Here is a 27,848-nt window from a genome sequence, read left to right on the forward strand (position 1 = left end):
CGGCGACACAAGGCCACCCGTATTTTGTTTTGTTTTTTAAATAAAAAATAAAAACAGCAAATCCCCCCCCCCAAGTATTGCTCCCTGTTTGCAGATGCCAGATCCTTAGCCACATCCTGCACGTTCCTATCGACGCCCATGGCAAGTCTAGGTTGGTACACAACTTGTTCATGTGTAGCCAGTTTGTACATATGATTTAACAATATTTGGAATTCATGTTTATAAATACCGTATTAGGTTTAATGACACAAAAATGCAATTTATTTTGACACTTTATATTGCCTGTGTGTATATACACACACACACACACCTAGACAGCATCTTAAAAAGCAGAGACACCACCTTGCCGACAAAGGTCCGTATAGTTAAAGCTATGGTTTTCCCAGTAGTGATGTATGGAAGTGAGAGCTGGACCATAAAGAAGGCTGATCGCCGAAGAATTGATGCTTTTGAATTATGGTGCTGGAGGAGACTCTTGAGAGTCCCATAGACTGGAAGAAGATCAAACCTATCCATTCTGAAGGAAATCAGCTCTGAGTGCTCACTGGAAGGACAGAGCCTGAAGCTGAGGCTCCAATACTTTGGCCACCTCATGAGAAGAGAAGATGCCCTGGAAAAGACCCTGATGTTAGGAAAGATGGAGGGCACAAGAGAAGGGGATGACAGAGGACGAGATGATTGGACAGTGTTCTCGAAGCTACCAGCATGAGTTTGACCAAACTGCGAGAGGCAGTGGAAGACAGGAGTGCCTGGCGTGCTGTGGACCATGGGGTCACGAAGAGTCGGACACGACTAAACAACAATAATATATGACCATATATGTTGCCCATATGTATATTCTTAACGATATATATATATATATATATATATATATATATATATATATATTGCCACCAACTGTTTTTGTCAGCCGGTATTTCTACCTGAAGAGCAGACAGACAGAAAGAAAGGAGCGACGTCTGCAACCATAGGAAAGTGGTCGTCGAGAGCGCCTTTCCTTCGGCACATATGCATAGCGCAAACCCGTCTCCTGACACCCAGGATTCAGGGCCAAGCTCCAGGCACAGGCTGCCATAAACCAGGTTGCACTCTTATTCACCTAGGCCCGCATTTCCTGTCCCAGCAGCGGCTCTCATAGGAACACTGGAAATTGCCTTACACCAAGGTGGACCATTGGCCCAGCTGGCTCAGTGTTGTCTACACTGACTGGCAGTGTTTCTTCATGGTTCCTCTCTTGTGCAGAAAACACCTGCCTCCCCCTTAAGCTCTTTGCTCATCCCATGAAAGATCTGATGACCATGTCTACTTTGTTGTTGTATGCCACCCCAATCTCTGAGCGGTGCAAGATTCAAGGAGTTCCAGGTGTTCATCCCGGGTCTGAGTTTCCTTTTGGAGATTACGATGGAGCCTTAGCATCCCAAAAGGGTTTTGCTTCTCCCATAGCCACAGCCTCGGATTCAAGCAGAAATCAGTCATGGTTTTTTCCTGCTTTTTCAACCTGTAGCTTTTCCCTCTAAGTCTAAGCTCAGGCTTTGTCCTACTAACTATATAAGAGAGGGAGCCCCCCCCCCCGATGTAATTTTGCCATCAGCATGGCGTCATTTTTCACCATGAAAAGGTGGGGGTGGTGTTGGAGTTATACTACCTTGAGCAGCAGTTAGAAATTGGCCAGATTTTGCTTCATAATTCTACAAATTTATCAGTATTCCTCAACATGTACATGACACTATTTTATCCACACTCCTCTTGGCAGTCACATAATATGCCTTTTTCTTATGATGTGCTGATGACATTATTTATACTGCTCTATTTAAAGCATATAGAATTGGGCTACTAGTTACAGACTACTGTGCCAAATGGATGCTGATTTTTACCCCGTAAAACTAGTCCCATCAATTATAATGTTTTATGCTTGGAGTGTTGTGCATGTTTTAGAACTTTTATCTTTCCAGTTTCATATTTGCATTTGTGTTATTCAGCAAAAATAGGGTGTGCTGTTTGCTGTTTGCTTGCTAGATTTTTATATAGGATATATAGATTTATTTATTTTATAATATTTATATATTTTATATATTTTGACCATATAGTCAAAATAAATTGCAATTGTTTGTCATACAGTGTTTCAGGAAAAAACAGTTGGACTATCCTTACTTGAAAACTTAAGTTCCATTGTGTATAGTGGGATCACTCTCTTAAGTAAGTGTTTGAAGGACAACAGTGTGAATGTAGTGTGTGAGCCTTGGACTTTTGAGACCTATGCCCCATACATTTAAAGCTGTATTATTCAACTTTAAACAGTCAAGACTTCCCCCAAAGAATCACCCTGAACTACAATTCTCAGAGTGGTTTAACAGTCAATCCCTCTTCCCTGGGAATTCTGATAACTGTTTCTCTGTGCAGTGAATGGGGATCTCTTAGCAATTTTCAGTACCCTTAACATCAAACTGTATTTTGGGGGAAGTCATGGCTGTTTGAAGTGGTGTGATACTGCTTTAAATGCATAGTGCAGATGGGGCCTCAGATCAAGATTTTGCTCTCTCTTTTTGTTGTTAGAAACTGATTTACTTTTGAAATTAAAGAGAACAGAATGGAATATACAGAAATGGAGGCTTTCAGCAGTCACTGGAATTTAGTGTTTATTAAAAAGGCTGTCTGGCACTCTATGTCTGCCACTCTCCTTCACCTACAATGGAAGCTGTGGTCCATTTCAAATGTTTTACATGACAAAAGGGAGACAGATCTTGAATTTCGGTAAACTGCACTGAAGCTGCTAAATAATGTATTAAAATTAAGAATTTACTTGACGGTTACTGTGGAGAAAAAGATTTCTCCCCAGTTCCCAAAATAGTTATTGTAGGTGACTGGTGAGAATTTACATGACAGTTCATTAGTTGTAGGTTGCATTTGTCTGCCTGGGCAGGAAGATTTTGATCTGTATATTAGCAGGATCCTGGAGAAGAAGGGCACTTAAGAACTCTGAAAATAATGTGTTTCTCAGTTCTTTTTTTATCAGCTGAACCAAAACTTTACTCTGAGCTATTTTAGACCATGAGGCATCAAAATGGAAAGGTCTGTCCTTGCCTCTCAGACTTCAGCCACAAAGCATAGTGGCTTCCACTGGATGAAGCTAACTGCCTTGCTTCCAAGAATGGCCAGCCGCATGCACTTGGAAACTCACAAGGAAACCATCATGTTGCCCCATCCCATAGCCATTCCATTGCCAATAGTGGATGTGTTCTCCATTTCCCCCTTCCCTTTTAGCTTGAGCTGTACAGCCAAATCCTATGAATGCCTAATTATAACACAAGCACTGAGTTCAAATAAACTCCTTTCCAAGAAAGTGTGTTTATGGTTGTCTCCATTTCCTAGGTAGTACTTAACCCCCAACTCACAGAACTGTTTAGGTTCACCATTTTTTAAAGTATAAAAACCATACTTTATACACCTAATCTGAAGCTTATAATTGGAAGAAGACCACTGATAGCTTTCTCTTTTCCACAGTGGCCAAGAAAATGTTCCTGGGAAGCCCATAAGTGAATATGAAGAGAACAGCCCTCTTCTGTTTCCAGTTGCCAGCAAATGGTATTTGAATCTGGAGATTCTGTAAAAAAAACAAAACCAAAAACACCTAGTGGTTAATGGGCGATGGTTGAAGAGTGTAACAACCACTGCATAGATTCATCAAATTATAGAGTTGGAAGAGACCAACTTCAGTTATTGTTTAATATTAAAAAGGAAACTAAGAAGCTTATAATGCACAAACACTACATGGTGCACCTTTCTTTAACAAAACTGGAATAAATAAGATTTGGGGTGGCATTCAACTAACTTTTACTCGGAGCAGATCCACTGACATTAGTAAGTTAGGCCCATTAATTTCAGTTGGTGTAGTTTAAGTAAAGGTTGGTTGAAAAGCTGTTAGATATTTAGAAGTGAGGACCAATGGTCACTGATCATTGAACTGCATTGTGTTGGTGGATTTGGAAAGCCTAGGTTCAAATGGTTGTTCAACAGTGACACACCCTGTATTGCTTTAGCCAAGTTGTGCTCTCTCACACACAGTTGTTGTGCAGGCAAGAATGTGAATCAAGCTGTACTGAAAACTGCTATAGAAATGGATAAATAATAATAGTAATGGGAGCACTCGTGGTTTGATCTCAAGATGAAACTGCTGGGAGGGCTTACAGTGAAATGTGATTAATATGGATTTTGAGATAAGCCTGCAGCAGTGAGTGCAGAATTATGATTATGATATAATATTAGCGCTTGGAAGTAAGAGGAAGAATGAAATAATATATATGAGTCGCAAGTGAATGTTGCTAAGTTCAAACTCCCAAGCCTACTATTTTTGCTCAAAAGGACCAAAAAGACAATGAATAGATGTACACTTTAGAGTACAAACATAATTTATCCAATTGCCTGGAGGGCGTCTAAAACATTTGAATAACCAGAAGGTCAGATAAATGGGAGAGCTATTTAGACAGATTGTCGTTGACATGAGATTGCTTGGGGGACATGCAGAAACTTCAAGTTATAAAAGGCTTAATAACATCACGTATACCATAGTTATTGCCATTGCACATTTAGAGGATAAGAGTCTAGCATCCTGTTCTCATTGTGACTTATCCTCCATTGGTCTAAACCTCTTTTAAACCTCTTTTAAAGCCATCCAGTTGATGGTCTTTGCTACATCCTGTGGGAGCATAGTTTTAACTATGTGCTGTGTTAAGAAATGCTTCCTTTTGTCTGTTTCAAGTCTTTTGGCTTCACTGGATGGGCCTGGCCTCTAGTATTACCATACTGTCTGACCTTTTCAAGCCTGAAACTGGGACTTGCATCTTCCAGAATGCGCTTCTGGGTGAGTCACATGACCCACGCCTCACTCTTGCCTCAAAAAGGTGAATTTTTTTTCGGAGCGAGAGCACAGTGCAAGAGCCCAAGATCATAGCACCCAAAATGGCCACCGTGATCTCACATGAAAATTACTAAGAACTGTTCTAAAGCATAAGAACTCATTTGCAGCTTCCTTTCTCTTGAAAATGGGTCTCATGAAGGAGAATATTCTAGTGGATTTTGCCTTAAGTGGATTGAAATTGCAGGAAGGCTGGTTTATCGGAGCTGCCTTTCCCTTTGTTTGGACTGTTAGGACTTACACTGCACCTGAGACATCATTGTTTATTTTAATGCCATTCATGTTAAAAATGCTTGGAGCATAATATTCTTCTTTCTTTCTCCAAACCTTTATTAGGCATTACAGATACAGACCATCTTAAAGCATCCATATACAAAATTTTTGAAATATACACAAAGAAGCAGCCATGTAAGATATATAGTGGTACCTTGGGTTACAGATGCTTCAGGTTACAGATGCTTCAGGTTACAGACTCCGCTAACCCAGAAATAGTACCTCGGGTTAAAAACTTTGCTTCAGGATGAGAACAGAAATCACGCTGCAGCGGGAGGCCCCATTAGCTAAGGTGGTGCATCAGGTTAAGAACAGTTTCTGGTTAAGAGTGGACCTCCAGAATGAATTAAGTTCTTAACCCGAGGTACCACTGCATAGTAACATAAATTTTCATTGGCGTGTCTTTCCGCTAAACTTTGCCATTCACCACTCTATAAGAGATACTATTGACAGAAACGCAACCACCCTTGCAGTTACCTCCGGGTTAATATCAGACAGGTAGAATCTGATGTTTTCATTATGCCATGATGTTAAACTACTCAAAAGGGGGGATAATGCACATTTACATAGCTGGTTGTACAGTGGGCAATGGAAAACAATATGGTGATGAATTTATTTCCTCGGATGTAGTAAAGAAAAGAAGCCTAGTTATATATGCTACGAAGATTAGCCGCAAAGCTTTTATTTAAAGATGAAGAAGGCAGAATGATAGCGATAAAAGTAGTATATCAAAGATTAAAAAATGGTCATTGTGGGAATCTATGTACCAAATGAAAAGAAAGCAGAATTTTAGGATAGATTGTTGGATTATAGCGACGAAAAAATTATATTATTAGGAGATCTAAATGAAATAACATCACTTGATATGGATAGAACAGCACGAGAAAGCAAAGAAGGGAGATTTCCGTGAAAAAAAGTGTCCAGAGGTAAAAACTTGGATTTGCTTTGATTAATTTTGCATACCACAATATGGATTATTAATATAGTACTAGAAATGAAGAAAGGATAAAAGGAGCAGTTTAACAAATAGATAAAACAGACCTGCTTAGAGGAAGGTGGAAGTCTATCGGAGAAGAAAAGGAATTAGGATTAAAGAATATGGTGACATAAGTCTGTATGTAAGAACTTACGGATTTGTGGTTGTATGTATGTTTTTGGTATGGTTATTTGTTTGTTTGTTTTCTAATATATCTTCTTTTGTTTGCAATTGTCATTTTATTATTTTGGTGACTTTACTGTTTATGTTTGTCTATTAAGTAAGAAAATTAATAAAAAGCAATTAAAAGAAAATAAGAAAACAATAAGTGATCCTGTTATCAGTTGTATTTAAAATGTAGAACTTCGGGTAGCAGATTTTATTTACAGCTGACTCAATGTTTTGTTTCTCAATATCCCTTAATCTAATTTGGATATTGTGATAAATATATTGATCACTAGAATTATACAATAATTCCAAGTCAATACCTATAGATCTAATTTTGCTGTGTATGAGTTGGAGCCATCCTTAAGTAAATGGGAACGCAGACTTGAAGGTTGGGAACAAAAATGGCAACACAGCCAGTATTTTATAGTGCTAGTCCACACCCAATATTTCATCATGTGCGTATCTAAATCTGAAGAATTAAGAATATAATATATTCCTTAAAAGGCTGTCTGATCATCATATACATCAACAAAAGTTAATATTGTGTGCTTTATTACACACTGGCTTATTGTATTAGGAAAGATACAAAATCCTGGTAGCTTCAAACTGCCAGAATGCATCACTTACATTTATTTAAGTTCCTGATTCCTGGCACTGTGCCAAGTTGCCACACAGTGCTATCCCGTATCTGATTTATGCTGCCATGAATTCAGTGCAAACCACCTTTCAGAGAAGGTCGATGACACAATAAGGATGGATAAGGAAATTTTCACACTGGCGTTATTTATCTGAAAGACGCAAGGCAGCATGTTGTTCATGATGTACAATAATGAACAGCATTCAGAAGTGAAATGGGGATTATATTGTCCTCATAAAATAGGAAGAAAGGAGGGTAAAGTGAAGGTGTTAAAATTAAAAACAATCAAAGAGAAAGCACACTCAAAAGTTTCAGAAAACAAGTACAGTGGTGCCTCGCAAGACGAAAAGAATCCGTTCCGCGATTCTCTTCGTCTAGCGGTTTTTTCGTCTTGCAAAGCAAGCCCAGTGACGGCTTAGCGGCTTTTAGCGGCTTAGTGGATCAGCTGATAAGCGGTTTAGCGGCTTAGAAAAGGGGGGGGAGGGGAAAAACCCCGCAGGAACTCGCAAGACATTTTTGTCTTGTGAAGCAAGCCCATAGGGAAATTCGAAGCGCCTCCAAAACGGAAAACCCTTTCGTCTAGCGGGTTTTCCGTCTTGCGAGGCGTTCGTCTTGCGGGGCACCACTGTAATTAGACAAAAGTGTTGTGTTGCTGCCATTGCCCCACATATGTACTAGTGGTGCTTAGGACTGATGAGGCCCAGGAAATAAGAGACAGAAAACAGGAGATTCTGCTTATTCACATCACCTTATCTGAGGCTGAAAGCCATGTCTGGTCTCCAGAGGGGATCCAGTCCATGCCAAAAGTTGGTCTTGAATTAGTCATGGGTCACCTTCACTTGGGAGTTCCAGAATGTAACCATTCTGAGCATGATTTGCATTTGGTGCCTAAACAGTGCTAGAGTCAAACACTGCTTCCAAATAACAATTGAGAGCACATGGTTTGTGAGTTCATTTGCAATAGGGCTTGCATTCATAACTATTTAAATACAGGGCCAAATACAAGCGCTACTGCTTTCTAGCAGGGGATCCACCTGGTGTCATATGGTATCACGTGATTGGCTGGTGGGGAGGCAGGGATAAACAATTTTGAATCCAGACGCCTGGACCAAAGTGGTTCCCTATACCAACTCAAATGGGGCACTAAATAGGTTGATTCCATGCAGAGATAAATATGAATGCACCTTTTTGTGTCCATCATTATTGAGCAATAATCAAAGAAATCTCAATTCATTATGCTTTGGACAAAATGTTTTAGCTGGCAGGTCTCTGGGTGGCCTCCCGATTTCATTTTCATGTTTTCTTTGCCCCTATTCTTCGGTTTTTGTCTTCATTGATGGTTTTATTGTACTTGAGAGAGGATCAAATCTTCATTTAGAACTTTAGGATATTCAAGGCTCAGAGTAGCTATTATAAACAGTGGGCAAAAAGCAATCTATTAGTCTGTGGTATCACATGACCAATGCTATGTATATTGAGGGGGCGGAGAAAGCATGTTTAAAAATTAATTCTATTACCCTGCATGCCACCTTCATTTTCCTCTCATGCATGCATTTATCAGGGCTTCTTTTCAAAAACAGCAGTTACTTAAGCTTCCCTATCTAGCAAGAATTTATCTTTACCCATCAGTGCCGATGTCTAACTTCCATCCGCACTAATGATGGGGAGGGTATGGTTACCCAGACTCAATGAGGCAATAAATAGTTAGATATCACTATTTACTTGAAAGGTTTCCAAGTAATATATATTAATAGTATTCTCTCCACCAAAGGCAAGTGATTTCAGTGTATTTTACATGAACAGCTGATTTAAAAAGCAGACACTGGGAGAGAGGTAGACTCAATAATTGGACATGAGTCTATGCTGCATGAGCATCAATTAACAAGAAAGTACTCTTTTCTTAACCAAACACTTATTTGACCTAGAAGCTTCATGGTTTTTAAGTGGTCAGAACATCAGTATAAATATTTACAAGTTATAGATAGGTAGCCGTGTTGGTCTGCCATAGTCAAAACAAAATAAAAAAATTCCTTCCAGTAGCACCTTAAAGACCAACTAAGTTAGTTCTAGGTATGAGCTTTCGTGTGCATGCACACAGAAGTGTGCATGCACACGAAAGCTCATACCTAGAACTAACTTAGTTGGTCTTTAAGGTGCTACTGGAAGGAATTTTTTCATTTTGTTTTGAATATTTACAAGAATACTTTCGGAGTTACCATGTTGACCCTTTGTCAGTAGTCAAGATTTGACAGACAGCACACCTACAGGTTTGTAGCTCCATTACCTGGCTGTAAGGCAGTGCTTCCTTTCCCTTGTAACATTTCTTTGAAACTACATGTGAATACACATCAAAGAAAGCATCTAATGGAAACAATGACCCTAAGATTCTGTAGTGTGAGATAAAACACATATTTATGTGCAGGGAGGTCACTACTCCTACCTCCTTATAGTCCCGCATGCCACCCCAAAACTGGCTACAGAAGGCCATTGGTGTGAAGCACAGAGTCCTTGACTGCATATGTGGAGACTGGCAGTCAGTCATTGTTCTCATGGCTGCTTGAAAATGTTCTTTTATATTATGGTCAAAGACAGGCAAAGACGAGAAAAACAATCACAAATGAAAACTGCCACTTGCAGGTCTCTGTCACGGAATGTGCTTTGGGTCTGTTAATTTCTGTTGCTCATTGTCTACTTTTCCCCTTTCTGAGCCAATAGGAACACAGGGAGCTTCTCTATACATGTCAGACTGTTGATTTATCTAGCTTAGTATTATGTGACTTACAGCAGCTCTCCATGTTTTCAGACTAAGGAGTCTTCCCTTGTGCTACCTGGGTGTGCCAAGGATTGAGAATCTTGAACCAGGCCTGGAAATTGTGAAGCTGTTCTCCATTTGATCCCAAATGGGTGGAGCAATCCAGTGGGGCTGTGTCTCCTGGCCCTGCCCCATCTACCACTGGCCCCTTGGTTCATGTTTTGGGGTCATAGGTCTGAATAGGGTCTATATGTACAGGCTTTCTTCTGATTAAAAAATCACAGGAGAGCTTGCATGCATAGAACAGACTCCCCATTCTTAAAATGCCCCCCCCCCATGCATGGTTATTGGCAACAAAGCTGGGGGACTGCAACAGTGGGGCAGGGATGCAGCCCCCCCTTCTGCCTCAATGTGACTACAGTCATGTGCAGAATGCCATAAGAGTGCCAGTGAAATGAATCATGAATAGAATCTGTACATTTTAAAATAGCATCCACAGCACCATCTTTGTGTTTTATTTTGGGGGGAAGCACCCACAATGCACTTTCATCAGTGAGACATCAACTGAGGAAATAGAGAAAGCTTGCTGTGCACAACAGTTTGAAATGGTGGAAGAGAGTGCTTGGTACCGTAGCTTCAGGAACAGGACCCCCACGCAAAATGGTCACCGCCTGTATTTAAGAATGTAAGAAGAGCCCTGCAGGATCAGTTCCGGGACTCATCCTGTTCTCACAGTGGCCAACCAGATGCCTATGGCAAACTCCAAAGCATGACTTGAGTCTTTGTGATCTCCCACAACTGGTATTCAGAGCTGTCCTGCCTCCAACTATAGAGGCAGAACATAGAGGTAGATGTAGAACCATGGCTAGTCGCCATCAAATAGCTCTATCCTCCACGAATGCAATAGATTTGTAGTCATCATCCCCCTGACTGATATCGTCAGTCTCCCAGTCATTCTTCCAAGGGTCACGCTCATTTCACATCCAATTTTTCCTTTCCTTTGTGATCCCACAACACATGTTGAAATGCTGCAGTTCCCATTAATAAGGAGAAAAACAGAGCCAATTGTACAGAACACATTTAAGCTTTCTCCTTTTGGAATACCCCCTTATGCTGTTATAATAACTGCATCAGAACAATGGCTATGCGGGAATTTCAGTATATAGGTCATAATACATATACATAATATACATAATACATATGGTGCAAAAGATCAAAGGTATGGGGAGAAGATTTTCAAAGGAGTTTGACATTTACTGTTTAATGACTGTAAATGTGATGACTGAGATAATATCACAATCTCCATAATCAAACATAGGTAAGAGCAAATATTTGACAATGGAGCAAATGGCTATATTCCTACAAATTGATTTTTAAAACCTGAGCAAATGTATTTCCGGGCAGCTGACAAGTACTGACTCCAGATGGCGAGGCACACACTTCAGACTCCGTAGCTATGAAACAGGTTTATGGATTTATTTTCTTTTTAAATCAGCATATTAGTCTAAGCCATTCTTCTATGAAACACACTAATTGCCAACAGTTACTAGTCACATTTTCTGCATTTAAGTGCTATTATAAAATAAGTGTCTTTGGCTACATGCATATTTTCATGGTTATGTAGGCCATAAAAATATCATTAGTAAAATTGCTACAAATATGGTTCCTTGTGGCACTTCTCTTTTTATGACAAAAAAGCGGACACAATCTATTTTTGAATGAGAAAGAAGAATTCCATTGTTTGAAACTGACACTACATTTCATTGACAATTGCAGGTAGTCCCCCTCCCCCAAAAAACTATCTTCTATACAAATAAAGACCAATATAACATTCTTGGATGAGCACATACCTGGAGGCGAGTGCCATTGGACTTAATGGGAGTTAACTCTGAGCAGACACAGATAGGATTGCGCTATAAAAAAAACCTGATGACTTTCATCTGCATGCCATTAGGCCCAGACTTTTCTGAGCTGCTGCCTAAAGAAGCATATTCTTTTTCCCCAAGTTCTAATTAGAAATGCATTAAGGCTTAACTCCTCCATTGTTCACAACCTGTGGAAATGATGTCAGAAGGTTCTCCGCTCCATGCTGTCTCCTAGAATTATAGCTGCTTGGTGCTTGACAGCTACAAAATGCCTTTCCAGGACCCAGACCTGGCCCAATAGCAAAGCTATCTGAGGGAGATTGCTGGGTGACTCAGTTCAGGAAGGATATTGTATGTATGTCCAGGTCTCACCAAGGTATAGCCCCAAAATATCGTTTGGATTTGGAGATGGTGGTGGGAACTCTGTGTGTGTGTGTGTGTGTTTGAAGATAAAATTGGCTGACACTGAAGCCCTAGATAGGAGTTTGCACATCACAGTCTTTATATGGAATTTGGATGGTGATGCTTTTGAATTATGGTGCAGGAAGAGACTCTTGAGAGTCCCATGGACTGCAAAAAAAATCAAACCTATCCATTCTTAAGGAAATCAGCCCTGAGTGCTCACTGGAAGGACAGATCCTGAAGCTGAGGCGCCAATACTTTGGCCACCTCATGAGAAGAAAAGACTCCCTGAAAAAGACCCTGATGTTGGGAAAGATGGAGGGCACAAGGAGAAGGGGACGACAGAGGGCGAGATGGTTGGACAGTGTTCTCGAAGCTACCAGCATGAGTTTGACCAAATGGCAGGATGCAGTGGAAGACAGGAGTGCCTGGCATGCTCTGGTCCATGGGGTCACGAAGAGTCGGACACAACTAAATGACTAAACAACAACAACCAGCAGACTTTCTGTTGGGATGCTGTTCAGTTTTTGCAGGTTTCATAAGAACGTAAGGGAGTTACGATTGATCAGGTCAAACACCCATCCAGAACTTGGTCCTCCTGTTATCACCGTAGTCAACAAGATTCCTATGGAAAACCTGCAAATGGGACCAGTGGTGTTGTGTGGGTTGCCAGTGCCCGGGACTGCGTGGAGGGTAGGAGGGAAATGGGTGGAGTACACATGCGTATTCAAGTGCCTAACAGCATCCATGTAACCCAGGAGATAGGAGCCGCAGAGATAAGAAAAGATTGCTCTGTTGTTTGGAGAGGTCACTTCCTGGTTCAGATAGAGAAGCTGTTTTCAATGGAGCCCAGCAATGAAAGCACACAGCTGTACTGAGGCAGCACCTGGTGTTGAAATTTTGCACTCCTAACAATTTTGCACCCAGGACAACCGTCCCTGTGCCACCGCCCCCCACGCCCCCCACTATGCCACTGAATGGGACTTGAATAGTGCCCTTGTGATTCCCAGGATATTGCCTCAGACAATGGAGACAGAACACAGCCACCATTTTAGGCTACACCAAGGCCTTGGGGGAGGGAGAAACACAATGGCTGATTCTCTGCTTTTCGAAAACAAAATGATAGTTGCTTTTCAAGGGGAGTTTGAGAAGCCTCATTTTGTGCGAAGTGATGCTTCAAGAACTGCCTTCTCTTGATTCCAGGACAGGAATGAATGTTTTTTATCGAGTGATTCATGTTCGCTTTGCTTTACATCCACCTGGGAAAGATAGAAAATGATTTTCTTGATTTAGTTAGACAGTGGAAACAAATGGCAACTTTCTGCATGGATGCAATTTTTCCAGCGTCCCATGTGAAAGTGGCTCTAATTATATAGGGAGCAAGCAGTGTCCGTGTTGAATGTTACCAGTTGCAGTTTCCTCTCAGCTGCAGAAATTACCTGAAGTGCATCTGGTAAAAATAATGCAGTTTGCTGTTCAGTAGAAAACCAAACCTTATTTTATTTTATTTTATTTTATTATGTTTATATACCAGCTTTTCTTCTAAGGAGCTCAAGGTGGTCACATGGTTTTCCTCCTCCCCATTTCCTCCTCACAACAACCCTGTGAGGTAGGTAAGAAATGGTGATTAGCCCAAGGTCACCCAGCAAGCTTGATGGGTAAATGGGGATTCAAACCCTGTTCTCTCAGGTCTTAGTTCAACACTCCAGCCATTATGCCATACTGGCTTTACTTTGTTATGGCATGGAAGAAACAATATGAAACTTAATGAGAAACCTTTCTAATCTCATTCTTATTTCCCATGTGATGCCAGTCGAAATAAGCAACATGGGAACTGACTTGTTTATTTCTGATCAGATCATGGTAATGCTATTCTAGAATAGTTTCGGTTTACTGGAAAATGTAATGCTATACAGTGGTACCTCGGGTTAAGTACTTAATTTGTTCTGGAGGTCCATACTTAAACTGTTCTTAACCTGAAGCACCACTTTAGCTAATGGGGCCTCCTGCTGCTGCTGCTGCGCCGCCAGAGCACCATTTCTGTTCTCATCCTGAATCAAAGTTCTTAACCTGAAGCACTATTTCTGGATTAGCAGAGTCTATAAACTGAAGCGTATGTAACCTGAAGCGTATGTAACCTGAGGTACCACTGTATTTCACTAGTAACTAGATTAAACCCCACAGTGTTTTCAGCTGTACTACACAGCAGCCCCATACTTTATGACAGCTCTCCTCCTCCCCCAAAAAGTATTGATCTTTATTTTGATATTACTGCGCAATAGAGGGATCAATGGAAAACCATGGTGATCAATAGACAGGGTGCCGTACATTCATCCCTGCTATTGTTCATTCACATATCTGGCGGAATTTTTCTATTCATCAAAGCCTGACAAAGAAAGCATGATTCCTTTCAAAGATGTGGTTAGAGATATAGCAGAACACAAGCCATCTGACGGGGCATAAATCAGCCGCTCTTCATCTGCATTCACTTGCCCATTTTTCAGCCTGAGACATGTTTTGATAAATGGCAGCTCGCGTCCTTAAACGGGCACACCGGTGTTGAAAAATTACCGTTACAGTGGTACCTCAGGTTAAGTACTTAATTCATTCTGGAGGTCCGTACTTAACCTGAAACTGTTCTTAACCTGAAGCACCACTTTAGCTAATGGGGCCTCCCGCTGCCGCCACGCTGCTGGAGCACGATTTCTGTTCTCATCCTGAAGCAAAGTTCTTAACCCGAGGTACTATTTCTGGGTTAGCGGAGTCTGTAACCTGAAGCGTATGTAACCTGAAGCGTATGTAACCCGAGGTACCACTGTAACCTGAAGCGTATGTAACCTGAACGTATGTAACCTTAGGTACCACTGTATTCTGGTCAACTGGATCTGCAGTTGAAAATAAATAAAATTGGGGAGTTTTTAAATATAAAAAATACAAACCATCTGCGATAGTCATTTCATGCCATTATTCGCTTGTGAGCTCGGCGATCATTATCTTAACAGGCAGTTCTAGAAGATCAAAACTTCGCGGGTCACATTGGGCGAGGCCCTCCTTTAGATGCAACATGCGAGCAATCCATAGACAAGCAGAGAGCAAAAAGAAGGATTGATCCATACCCCCCAAAAAGGCAAATTAGACCAGTCTGTGGAGAAACTGGAAATAAGGATCATAGCAATGGTGAGCAATAAAAGGGAAAGTGTCAGGTATAATTGCTTAGCATTCTGGCTTTCGTGGGTGCAACATTAAGAGGAAGCAATTTCACTTGCCTTTGATAGCAATGCAGCACATTGTGGCCATACCAGGAACAGAAAATGCTTGTCGTTAACAGCATGCCAGCTGTAACAGTTATCTCTAGTGGCATTTCACAGTGCCCTCTGGCACTCCAACTATCACACCCGGCTGCCATTTCCCTGGGCCGTTCCATCCAAGTATGTCAGTGTATAGGGAGGGAAATAGAATTTACTGCTCTCTGTAACTCCACAATGAGTCTAATAATACTAGATTGGGCCAAAGGCACTCTATTGGATTGTAATTTTTGCACTTTATTGCAGTCAGGAGGTTCTGGCTAATAGGGCCGCTTTAACCTGGATGCTGGTCAGTGTGGGAACATGTTGGGGGTCTGGCCACACTGTTGCCATAAGCCAGTACTCACCAGAGACCACAGATTTCATACCCTCCAACATTTCTCCAATGAAAATACAGTCGTACCTTGGTTTTCGAACAGCTTAGTTCTCAAACGTATTGGCTCCCTAACGCCACAAACCAGGAAGTGACTAATTTTGGAAGCCGAACGGGGCTTCCATGCCTTCCGATTGGCTACAGGAGCTTCCTGCAGCCAGTCAGAAGCCACACTTTGGTTTCCAAATGTTTTGGAAGTTGAATGGACTTCTGGAATGGATTCTGTTTGACTTCCAAGGTATTACTGTATGGATGTACTCTTCAATAATAATAATAATTGAATAGGACATCCCTATTTCCCCCTATTATTATTATTATTATTATTATTATTATTATTATTATTATTTTATACCCTGCTCCTCAGACTGGATTCCCCCAGCCACTCTAGGCAGCTTCCAACATATATAAAAACATAAAACATTAAACCCTAAAAAAACTTCCCTATACAGGGCTGCCTCCAGATGTCTTCTAGATTTTGTATAGTTAATTATCTCCTTGGCTGGCATGGGGTGGGATGGGTATCACATATTTCCATGCCCTCTAACGTTTCTCCGATGAAAATAGGGATGTCCTAAGGAAAAACGGGACATTTGAGCATCAAATCAGAAACCAAGACAGCTTTTGTAAATTTGGGACTGTCCTTGGAAAATAGGAATACTTGGTCTGGGATTCCCCTGATTCAGTGTTAGAAGATTCTGGTCTCAATAATTCCCAGATTAGGCATGTCTTAAAACTTGAGGAATTCCTGAAACTCCTCAACAAGAAAAAGTACTGTAGGTGTCACACAGGTATAGGTGTCCTTCCTAGACTCCTTTGGGAGAAAGGGCAGGACAGAAATGTAATAGATAAATAAAACCTGTCTGGATTTGTCTCTCTTCTTAAAAAAGCCAAGTGGAGGTGGCGATGGTGCCACATTAAGACCTACACTTTGGAACTCCCTCCTTTTGATATCAAGAAGGCGACTTAACTGAACTCTTTTTGGAGCCTGCAGAAAACATTCTTTTTTAGTCAAGCCTACTCAGATCCACAGAAAGCTGGTGTAATTTTAATCTGTTTTAGCCTTTTAACTTTTGTAAGCAACTTCGAGTGGTGTATAAATTTTATGAAATAAATAATAAATAATCCACTTCCTGCATTTGCTAAAAAAGTGTTCAATGTTACTTTTATACTTATGCCATCTAAACAAACTTTCATTGTTACCTGGTGATGTATTTTTGAATAAAACTCACATCAGTTAGCACTTTCCTAATAAATAGCATGTATTATATTTGTTTTCCTCCGATGTCATTCCACCCAAGCTATTGATCCAAGAATTTTAAAAAATAAGAAGTGAGGAAAGTAGGCGTTTCATACTTAAACGAGGCTCTTTTTCACAGATTATCCTCAGGTAATATGCTTGGGTGCCTGCTGATGAGGGTGACTGAAGTCATGTCCCTCCATTATTGATTGTGATGAGGCTTCCAGGTACTGAGAAGAAACGATTGAACGGTTCTGGATCTCCTTTGAAAACTTGCATTTCATATTACATCCCTGAATAAAGAAACAAGTGACAAGATAAGTGCAGTCTACACAAAACACACAAAGACACCCTCTCCTATTTGACACTTAAAGTAAAGCCATACTGGGCATTTTTAATAGGGATGAGTTATACATGATGCCACCTTGGAAGATGTTTCAGAAATTGAAGAATTTTGTAAACCGACTCTTTGCTGAAGTAGGCCACAGGGAGCCTATTAAGCCAGTTCTTGCTCTCTTACCTTGCTATCCTGACAGCTTCTAGGCCATATACAGAAATTTGATCTGCAAGTGTGCAGAACTGAGCGTTCCTTGTTAGTGATGCCCATGCTGTGAGATGTCTTCTCCAGCAAACTTTGTGTGGTTCTCAGTTTGTTTTCTCACATGTTAAGGTGTCTTTATTTTGGAAGGCTTTTCCTGGTGTTTCATCTGTTTTAACTTGTTGATTCATTTTAACTCTGAGCTGCTTGGCTTTCTTGCTGTCAGGGAACTGCCATCAGCTCAGAGGCAAGAGGTGGAAGAGTAGTTGGGTTACAGGGAGCCTCCAAAGATTGTGAGAAGCAGCACTTCCTCCGCGGAGGAGGGAAGCTACGGCTTGAGTGGGGAAGGGGTTCAAGGCTCGGAGGATGCAAGGGAGAGCCACAGCATCAAGCAGGAACAAAGCGAGGGGGAGGCAGGTCCCCCTCTGCCCACACCTTCTTTGCACAGTTGGTTTACACGCAGAGAGGGGAGGCATAGGGTGGGGGTCAAAAGACTACTCTGCTGGGGAAAGTTTAAGGACTGCCCATTCCTAGATTCTGCTAGTGAGTGAAGAGATATGGAACTGAGTCAATCTGCATTGTGAACGTTTTGGACAGATAATAAAGCCTTGAAAAGACCCACGGGGAGTCTTGCCTGTTTGCTCTCGAGCAACCACGCCGGCACACATAACATTTGCTGTTTTGAAAATTGTACTATTGGTGTTCCGTGCTGTTGTCTGATTTTGACAACCTAGTCTAGGTATTGAGACAGTACTTGTTCCTTTCATCTCAGGTGAAGGTTTGCTAACTGTGGTCCTAAACCTAGAGAATGCTGAATTAACACCTCAGCCCTTGTCTAGTATCCTGACCTTGCCATAGTTCCCAGTCAGTTCTGGAGCCCTCGGCTTACTGGTCTCCATCTTGCTTGAGCCAGCATTTCCTTTTTGTGGCAGAAATCACCTTGGATCAGGACCCTAATAGGGTGTCGGTCCATTTTTCCCCACAAGCATCTTACCTTGAGCCATCCATTCATAGTGGCAAGCCTGTTTCTTTGGAGGGGAAGCAGGCTATTTGAAACAATGTGGCATTTCAATGAAATACATTTGAGTTATAAGTCATCTGATACCTTCTCTGCATCCCACCTCCAAGGGCGTTTTGCAGGGTGTTCATAAGAATACAGGCTTTTCCTGTAGTGGTTCCCAGTCTAGGGAATGCTTTCCTCAGGAAGCCCTGCCTGACGCCAGCTTTGTTTTCATTTCAGTACCATAGAATAGAATCACAGAATTGTTGAGTTGGACGAGATACTGAGAGTCGTCTAGTCGAGCTCCCTGTAATGCAGGAATCTCAATGACAGATAACCATCCAATCCTTGCTTAAAAACCCCCAATGAAGGAGCCTCCACAACCTCCCGAGGGAGACCGTTCCACTGCTGAACTGCTCTTACTGTCAGATAGTTCTTCCTGATGTTTAGTTGGAATCTTCTCTTTTTTTGCAGGCATTTGGGCAGCACCAATGATTGGGTGTTTTTATTCTGTTTGTTTTTTGTTTTTTGAAGCTCTATGTATTTTCAGAGTACTTACTCTTTTTTCTTGTTGTAAATCTGTCTGGAATGTATCAAGTCTAATGGCCTCAAGGAGGAGCAGAATGTCTGAAAACATGCCATTTGGATGAACAACGCAGTAGTTACAGGTAATAGGACACAGGCAGGATTTCCACTGAAATAATGGTAAAGCCTAAATGAAACTACACTAGCCCACATAGCTTAGTTGGTTAGAGCATGATGCTGATGATGCCAAGGTGGCAAGTTTGATCCCCATATGAGACAGCTGCATATTGTTACATTGTAAGGGGTTGGGCTAGAACAGATGATGCTCAGGACCCCTTCCAACTCTTCAATTCCATGATGGTGACAACTAATGTGAAACCACACGAAGGCATCCCTTAGAAGCAAAAACAAAACTAACTAAATATTTTCAAGTGCTCACTCCTAGGGTTGGTTTGTTTTGCACCAGCAGGAGAAGTCCGTCACATCCCATACATGCTCCCATCCCTACAGTAGCCATAGCTTTGGAATCCAGCAGCAGATATTTTTTGTCCTATGAGCCCTGCCTCATCCGTTTGAATAGAGGTGGCGTTCCTTTCACCAGAACTGCCAAGTATCCAGCACAAACAAAACCAAGTTCTCATGCCAACTTATTTGAGCTCCTTTGGGTTGGGTATTACTTAAAGGTAAAGGTAAGGGGACCCCTGACCATTAAGTCCAGTCGTGACCGACTCTGGGGTTGCGGCGCTCATCTCGCTTTATTGGCCAAGGGAGCTGGCGTACAGCTTCCGGGTCATGTGACCAGCATGACTAAGCCGCTTCTGGCGAACCAGAGCAGTGCACGGAAATGCTGTTTACCTTCCCGCTGGAGCGGTACCTATTTATCTACTTGCACTTTGACGTGCTTTCGAACTGCTAGGTTGGCAGGAGCAGGGACCAAGCAACGGGAGCTCACCCCATCATGGGGATTCGAACCACCGACCTTCTGATCAGCAAGCCCAGAGGCTCTGTGGTTTAACCCACAGCTCCACCTGCGTCCCTTGGGTATTACTTACGCATGCTTAAATCTTAAACATCTTTGACTAGCCCAGCTGTTTTGACTGCCATGTGTTCAATAAAACCATGCATAGGTGTGCCATCTGAGGCTATTCCTTGCATGGTGCTCTTCTGCAGCCATGGGATGAAGCAAATTCAAATACACCAGATAAAATGGAAGGATGCACAAATTCAAAAGCATGTGTTTAGAAGCATTTTATTCTCTGACTCAAGACACTCAGTGAAACTCATTGCTGAGACTCAGCACACTGAAATGCATATTCTAATGTGGCAGATTGATGATTACTCATATATTGTTATATGCAAACATTGGGAAAATTAATACAGAACGTCTATGTTGCACATATTATAAATTTGTCAGGAATTGTTTTGCTTTTAATAGCAATGACAAATTTGGCTTGCATTTTCTTGGCTAGATAAGAAATAGAGCATTTAGTTGCATGAAGCCATTTATCCTTGTAATCTTTTTTCATTAAATTGCAAATGTCTCTCTTTGCCACAGCTCTGCGTATTTGATTTATTTTAAAAGATGCAATACAAACTTTTAAAGATTAAATCTTCCATATGATTGCTCTTCCAAACATCTTATTTTTATTATCATCCTCTCTTTCTTCAAAATAAAGATTCCTCAAAGTTTTACTCACTTTTTTTATTATAATAACTGTGATGTGTCTTTTTCTTGCTGCTTGGACCCCAAGTTCCAGCATTTGCAGAAGACACTTCCATTTCCAGGGTTTTGGAGGAATAACTGATTCCTCCATCTATAGCCCCCATACTCTCCTAAAAGTTTCCCAGATGAACCGCAGGTTTTTATACTGGCTTCGACCACCAGTCCTGCAATCACTCTTCTTTTCCAGGGTGCCATGGGGGGGAGGGGGAGGGGGAGGGGGAGCTACCATCTACTCTACTCTATCCTTCCCAGAAGCAATTGATGTAAAAAAAGGGAGGGTATTGGCTTTTGCTGCCCAACTCCACATGGAACTCTGAGTCCCCTAAGTCCATGATCGGTCAGAATGGATGGAGAATGGATGGAGGCAGGATTCAGTGGAAAGCAAGGCAGATCTTTAGTTTTTGTTGCAACAGAGTTCCCTCCCGCTTTGCAAGGAGGGAGAGACCCAGAACAATGGTGTGCAAGAACATTTAAAGACTCTTGACATTGCCCAACCCCTTAGCCAAAGACCACCCTAAAAACATCAAACATACATCACAGAAGGGGTTGTGGTATTCCCAGTGCTGGATTTATGTATAGACTAAGTAGGCTGAAGCCTAGGGCTTCTAAATCTAGGGGGCCTTGCCAGCCAGCCCGCTCCCCAGTAGGCAGTCTCCCCTCTCCCAAAATTGCAAACCCAAGGCTTCATGTGAGGGCAGGATAACTTGGGCCTCTAAATCTAGGGGGCCTCACCAGCCTGCCCACTCCCCAGTGCCACAGTCTCCCCTCTCCCAAAATTGCAAAACTGATTTACAGGTACAAATACCAATGTGGAGTTGTGTTAGCAGCGGAATCTACAAGCCCAAGATTCATTTCCATTTGTGCATATCTTTTTAACCAGGCCTATGCTTTTATTTTCTGACTGATCATCTTTTTATTCAAAAGAAGGCTTTATGAGACTGGATAACTCACACTTTTCAAAACTGGCCTTCCCTTTCTGAGAAATTCTGAAACATCATGGTATGACTAGTATGCTATTATTTAATTTATTTAGAAGGTATATAACTGCTATACAACACAGCGGAAGACCAAAAAGAAGAAGGAAGAAAGGAAAATGCAATGTATAGTAATTATACATATAAAAGTCCAAGAAGTGATAAGCAACCAGCAACAATAATATCAGATCAGGAATGTCAAAAATTTATTTATTTATAGAGGCATGATGTCCTGAACATTTACTTTGAAGCCATCAAGTCACATAGTAAGCAAATTTTCACATAGCTGCTTAAGGAACAAACCTAATTATGGGAAGGCAAAGTAAATTATGGCAGCTTAAGTTAAACCGGTGTAACCACTGAGCCTCTTAGGCTTGCCGATCAGAAGGTTGGCGGTTTGAATCCCGGCGACGGGGTGAGCTCCCGTTGCTCGGTCCCAACTCCAGCCAACCTAGCAGTTCGAAAGCACACCCAAAAGTGCAAGTAGATAAATAGGTACCACTCCGACAGGAAGGTAAACAGTGTTTCTGTGCGCTGCTCTGGTTTCGGTGTTCCGTTACACCAGAAGCGGCTTAGTCGTGCTGCCCACATGACCCAGAAAAACTGTGGACAAACACCGGCTCCCTCGGCCTGTAAAGCGAGATGAGCGCCACAACCCCAGAGTCGTCTTCGACTGGACTTAACTGTCAGGGGTCCTTTACTTTTACCTTTTTAAAAACGTATGTCTGGCCCAAACCCCACTGGAACCACTGGGAGGGGCAAATGCTGGCTGAACTGACCTCAGCTTGGCACAGAGAGAAAAGGGAGGGGGAGCCATGAAAACACAGAGAGCCAGCTCAGCTAGCATCATCATTGGAATGAGGACTACCTGTTGCTACAAGCGCAGCACAGGGTGTGGAGGCATCACAACACACCTGCCCACTTCCAAAAGCTTACTCTGGCTGACTTGGAATGCTACCAGTTCTTCCAACTAGACAGGGAAGTCATTAAGGAGCTCTGCCTGATGCAAGCCCAGGTCCAAGTCCGCAGGAACAAGGTGCTCCAGAAAATGTTCCTGGGTTTGCCCTACCTGGCCACAGGGGACTTGCTGAGGAGCTCACCATATCTCCCAGTCCTCCAGTAGCAGGTGTCATTCTCCCTTCCTGGACTTCATGGTGGACCTTGTGTTTGTGGAGAGTATTCCCTAGGTGCAAAATGCCTTTCACTGAGTGCCCTGAGATCTGTCTCCTGAGTGCAAATTCCCTGCATCATCTACATGAGGAGCTGCACTGTGGAAGTGAAATAAGCTGAACATTGGCTGTAAATTATGCTGGATCCTGAGTGCTCTTTCAGAGTTGTGTGTGGAGGTGAACCTGGGCCCATTTCCTCCCCATTAAAAATGTGGCCTGAATTACACCACCTTTGGGCCAGTGGGTTGTCAGGTCACACATGACTGAGCTGAATGGAGTTCAGTCTATGGTCCAGCCTGCCCGGCCCCACTCCCCCAGAATGTCCATTTTTCAGGGCTTACATCAGTGTAAGACTCAGCCAGGATGGAGGAGTTACATGGCATATCTCCAGCTGAGCTCAGGTTGGGGACTTATGGATGTATAGCCTGGCTGAACCAGAACTCAACTGGCTGAGCTGGAGACCCACTGGATCCTAACTTGCTCACCCCGGTGGATCTTGGATTTCAATTGCTACCTCTGTTTAAACCTTAGGAATGCATTCCAGCCTAAGCTAACTTCCAAGTCACGCTGAAATCAACGAGAATTAAGCATCCCTAACTTTCTTTGGGTTGCACCTGCAAACAACTGCATTCAATTAGGACCCCGTAAGTCATGTTGATTTAAGTGGCAGTAACTCAAGGATAACTATGCACAAGATCACCCAATTTAGGTGTCTAAATAGTTGCTTAGTTTTCAGATATGCAAAATATCCATCACTCTCATTGATCTCAACTAATTTAAAACTCTGCTAGCTAATTGCCTGGAACTCTGATTCCCAATCAAAGAGAGCTTGTGTTATAAATAGAACCTATTTTGGAGTTCAGACCTAGTTGTGAGAGTCTTGCAAGTATGCAAGAGCCTTCTGAATTCTGTTAGAGTAAGGAACATCTAGAAATGGCTCCCTTTAGCCCCAAAATCCTTTGGTTTGAGATGAGATCCAGGAAATGTGCCACATTGTTGTGGCCTAAGAGCTGGTGCAATGTTTTTTGCATCTAGCCTAACTGTGGGAATAATTGTCATCTGAATGCCATCAGTGATGTAATATTTTGCGAGGGGCCAAAGGTCACTAGCAGAATACATACTTTGTAAGCAGAAGGTCCCAGGTTCACTGCTTTTTATTGATGGTTAAAAAAAAAGCACATGGGGCAGGGATGGGAAAGCTTTGGACTTCCAGATGTTGTTGGACTCCAGCTCCCATCATCCCCAGCCAACATAGCCCATGGTCAGGGCTGATGGGAGTTGTAGTTCAACAATGACTGGAAGGCCGTAGCTTCTTCACCACTGTCCCATGTGCTATTTTAAAATGGAACTAATAATAATGGCCCCAGACTAGAGTGGTGATAAATACTCAGGGATGGAGGATGAGCTGGTGAAGTCTGGGCCTGCTGTACTGCCAGCTGAGGAACAAAACCAGGGGCCTGGCAGTGATCCCAAGGCTGTAAGTCAGGAACCTCTGTTCCTGAACTTGAGTCCTGTCTTCCTCCTAGTCTAATGCATCCAAGAAGCCTATCAGCTCCCTCTCCACAAAACCGCCCAGCAGAGCAAGGAGCACACTAGGTGAGAAGGCAGAGAAGCTGGGCCTTTGAGAAGCCACCTGAGGTGGTGGCGGCGGCAGCAATCTGAGCAGAGGGATTCATAAAGACTTAGTCAACTCCTGCTTTTGTTGGAGCAAGATTTGCATTTTGAGGTGCTATCTGAGGTGCTTAAACTCTTGCTGCTTTGCCTCATGGGTTTTTATTTTGTTATTATTTATTAAGTATATCACCCTTCGTCTGAAGATCTCAGCGACATCAGTGCCTGCTCCTATAGGCCAAGACAACGTCGGCCCCCACCATGTATTTTTGGAGGGGCTTGGGCCTCCTCAATACTCAGAGGGCATTGGCTCCTCCCCATCCGATCCTTATGATGTCACATGACTGATGTCAGGATGTTGCATTGGGCCCCTTCAATCAACTGGAAAAGATGACACCTCTGCTCAGGGCAGTTCACAATATAAAAATACAGGAAGAAAGCACAAAATAATTAGGTGGGGGGATACAGTACCTTCTCTCCCTGCTGAGGAGAAGTCAGAACATCTACAGTCACATACTTCTGAACTGTACTAAATTGGAATAAGATTGTGACTCTTTGGGTGAATGCTTGCTTCCACACCAGTGTGGTGTAGTGGTTAAGAGTGGTAGTCACGTAAACTGGTGAACTGGGTTCGCTTCCCCGCTCCTCCACATGCAGCTGCTGGGTGACCTTGGGCCAGTCACACTTCTCTGAAGTCTCTCAGCCCCACTCACCTCACAGAGTGTTTGTTGTGGGGGAGGAAGGGAAAGGAGATTGTTAGCCACTTTGAGACTCATGAAGGGGAGTGAAAGGTGGGATATCAAATCCAAACTCCTCCTCCTCTTCTTCTTCTTATACAACATAACCCCCAAATGTTAATATTTTCAGGGTTTATGTATGTTTGTTTCAAGTCATTTCTATTGGGCATTTTTTCCCCATTGTAAACTGAAGATGCTTATTTGGCATGTAAGAATTTACATCATTTTATTCCACCTTGGTTTTTTTAGCTTGGCTGCACCCCGTTAGAAGGTTTGCAAATTCCAATTTCATATATAGTCAGCTGCTTGCATATATATTGTTCTGATCTGCAGAGCCCCACAGAACTGACTGAAAACAAAGTTATATCCAACAAGGGGCACACATGAGAAAGTAGCAGCCTTAAAGCTGGTAACACCCTCTGTATTTTTCATTGCCTTGTCAGCTTACTCCCTCCTGACAGCATGGTATCAATATCCTGTCCTTCTAAATACAAGTCCTGATATTAACTGTCAGCAATGTAGAATCCTCAGTAATGTATGTCAGAGATGTATAATCAAAAACTAAATCAGAATGTCAAAGTGATTGAATCGGGAGGTATAAATTCTCATAAAACTGCAAATTCATCCTCCTTCAGCTGGAAAATTGGCATTTTTTGTTCACAGACTCTCTTAAGTGGCCATAATTTTTTGTCCATTGGTTTCTCCCCCTTCCTCCCACTGCTGTGTAGCACATCTGGATTCCTGCTTATGACAGTAGGCAGGAGAAGGAGCACCAAAGGCCCTGGGGGAAAATAGAAGATACCACAACAGCCTCATATCTGTAGACTGAAAGGTGTAGGGAGTGTAGGCTTGCCATATCTTGAAGAGCAAAAAAGAGGACAGCCTGAGCCACTGCCAGAGAAAGGGGTGCCCTGCCCGCCCACCTCTTTCTCAGGCTCGGGCTGGCAGCGGTCACAGCATGCAGAGCAGCCTGAGCCTTAAGCCTTGAGCCCGAGCAAAAAAACCCAGACATTTCCTTTAAAATGTAAAAATCTGCCCAGATGGGCATGTTGGCCCTCCAAAAGAGGACATGTCCAGGTTTTCCTGGACATATGGCAACCCTAAGGGAGAGCCTCAAGTTAGCAACTAGCAGCTTTAGTTACGTGAAGGCTATATTCTACCTCTACTGTTGGAGGCAGAAGGAAGCTTATCTAGATCGTACAGTATGTTAACGTTAGGGTTGGGGGAGAAATTCATTTCGGGTTGAACTTAAATGCAAACCTATATATAATATGTACTTCCCCAAACTATGCATGTCTCAAAATGAAGCTATTCTTCTAAAATTATACTTCTCCAGATTATACAGTGCAGTTCTCCTGCCAAAAACTGTGTATATTAGGAGAAAATGTGCACAGGAAAATGCCTATAATGGTGAAAATAACACACAAGAATGCATTGGGGGGGGAGAGACTTCTTTCAAATGTGTATAAATTAGGCAAAATTCAGGTTGCCATACACCTGGGATTTCCTGGACATATCTGGAATACTGGTGTCACCAGCAGCGTCCAGGCGGAAATCATCAAAAATGTCCAGGAAAATCTGGATGTATGGCAGCCCATGTCGGCTGTGTCGTTTTTGCCAATTTTACATAAAAACAGCTCAAAAATTTGGGCAGAACTAGAAAAAGCTCAACAACTTTGCTCCACCACCCCCCAAACAACACTTTTCTGTCCAGATTTTCACTGTTTCAAATATGGCCACCCTAGGCAAAATAGCACATAAAATGTGTATATCAAGAGAAATGCACACCAAAATGCTGGTTCGTTTTCATGGGCATTTTATTTTAATTAGGTAAATATTGCAAACTGATGTAGAAATGTGGTGAACTGAAGACTGGAGAAACGAGAAACAGAGAGAATGAAAATGACGGTCTTGTCCATTCCTAGCCCACATTTCTGTTTTTCTTTTTTACAGATTGGCTGGCAGCTTGCCATGTGGAAAAAAGCCTAGTGGAGTGGCACCAGCAGCCACTGTTGGTTTGTATTACAAGTAGAGCTTTCATTATATCTCTTTTTTTACATTGAAGTGGTTTGGAGCTGCTGCAATGGCCCGGCCTACTCTGCCTCCGTCAACCGGAGATTTGTGTTCTATGTCACAAGCAAATAGCTGAGCATCTTCAGTGGCCAGCGCTATGTAAATAGCAAGATACAGGAACAGGGTATGAGCAGCTGGCTAACCTTGTCCAATTTGCAAACTGGGAAGGTTTCCAAGAGCAACGCAAGTTAACATAATCAATGAAGGTCAAGGAATTGAAGCTGCTGCGTTTGCACACACGGTTTGTTGGCATAAAAATATGCAGACTCAAGTATAATAATAATAAGCTACAGAGAGAATGTGTCAAGATAATGAAGAGCGAGACCAAAAGTGCAAGTAAACAAGGAGTTTCCAAGAGCATCAGGCTGAAGATTTACGGCACAAACTAAACGCAATGGCTAAGACTGTAGCACCCTGCTTGTGGTTAACGCTTAGCTGGAATGAAATATTCAACGCAGCAATAGAGAAATTAAAATAATAATTTATTTGTCAGACAAATAAATATGAGGCACAGTGGTATATGGTTACCAAGCTCTGGCCTGGCCTCCTGCCATTCTGGCCAGCACTTATATTTCCTTAATCCAGCCCCCTTGCTCCT

General features: G+C 42.3%; 1 long non-coding RNA gene across 2 annotated transcripts; it reads left to right on the plus strand.

Annotated features, from left to right (window-relative positions):
• Positions 1-68: 68 nt before the first annotated feature.
• LOC307226901 lies at positions 69-27,649 on the plus strand. 2 transcript variants are annotated; one of them, XR_013843674.1, is made up of 4 exons: positions 69-151; positions 3,502-3,582; positions 4,757-4,858; positions 27,131-27,649. It is a non-coding gene; the product is annotated as an uncharacterized lncRNA (long non-coding RNA). The 2 variants fall into 2 exon arrangements; XR_013843675.1 differs by lacking the exon at positions 27,131-27,649 and having other exon boundaries at positions 4,757-5,328.
• Positions 27,650-27,848: the final 199 nt, after the last annotated feature.

Source organism: Podarcis cretensis (genome assembly GCF_951804945.1).
Source record: "Podarcis cretensis genome assembly, chromosome: 11".
NCBI lineage: Eukaryota > Metazoa > Chordata > Lepidosauria > Squamata > Lacertidae > Podarcis > Podarcis cretensis.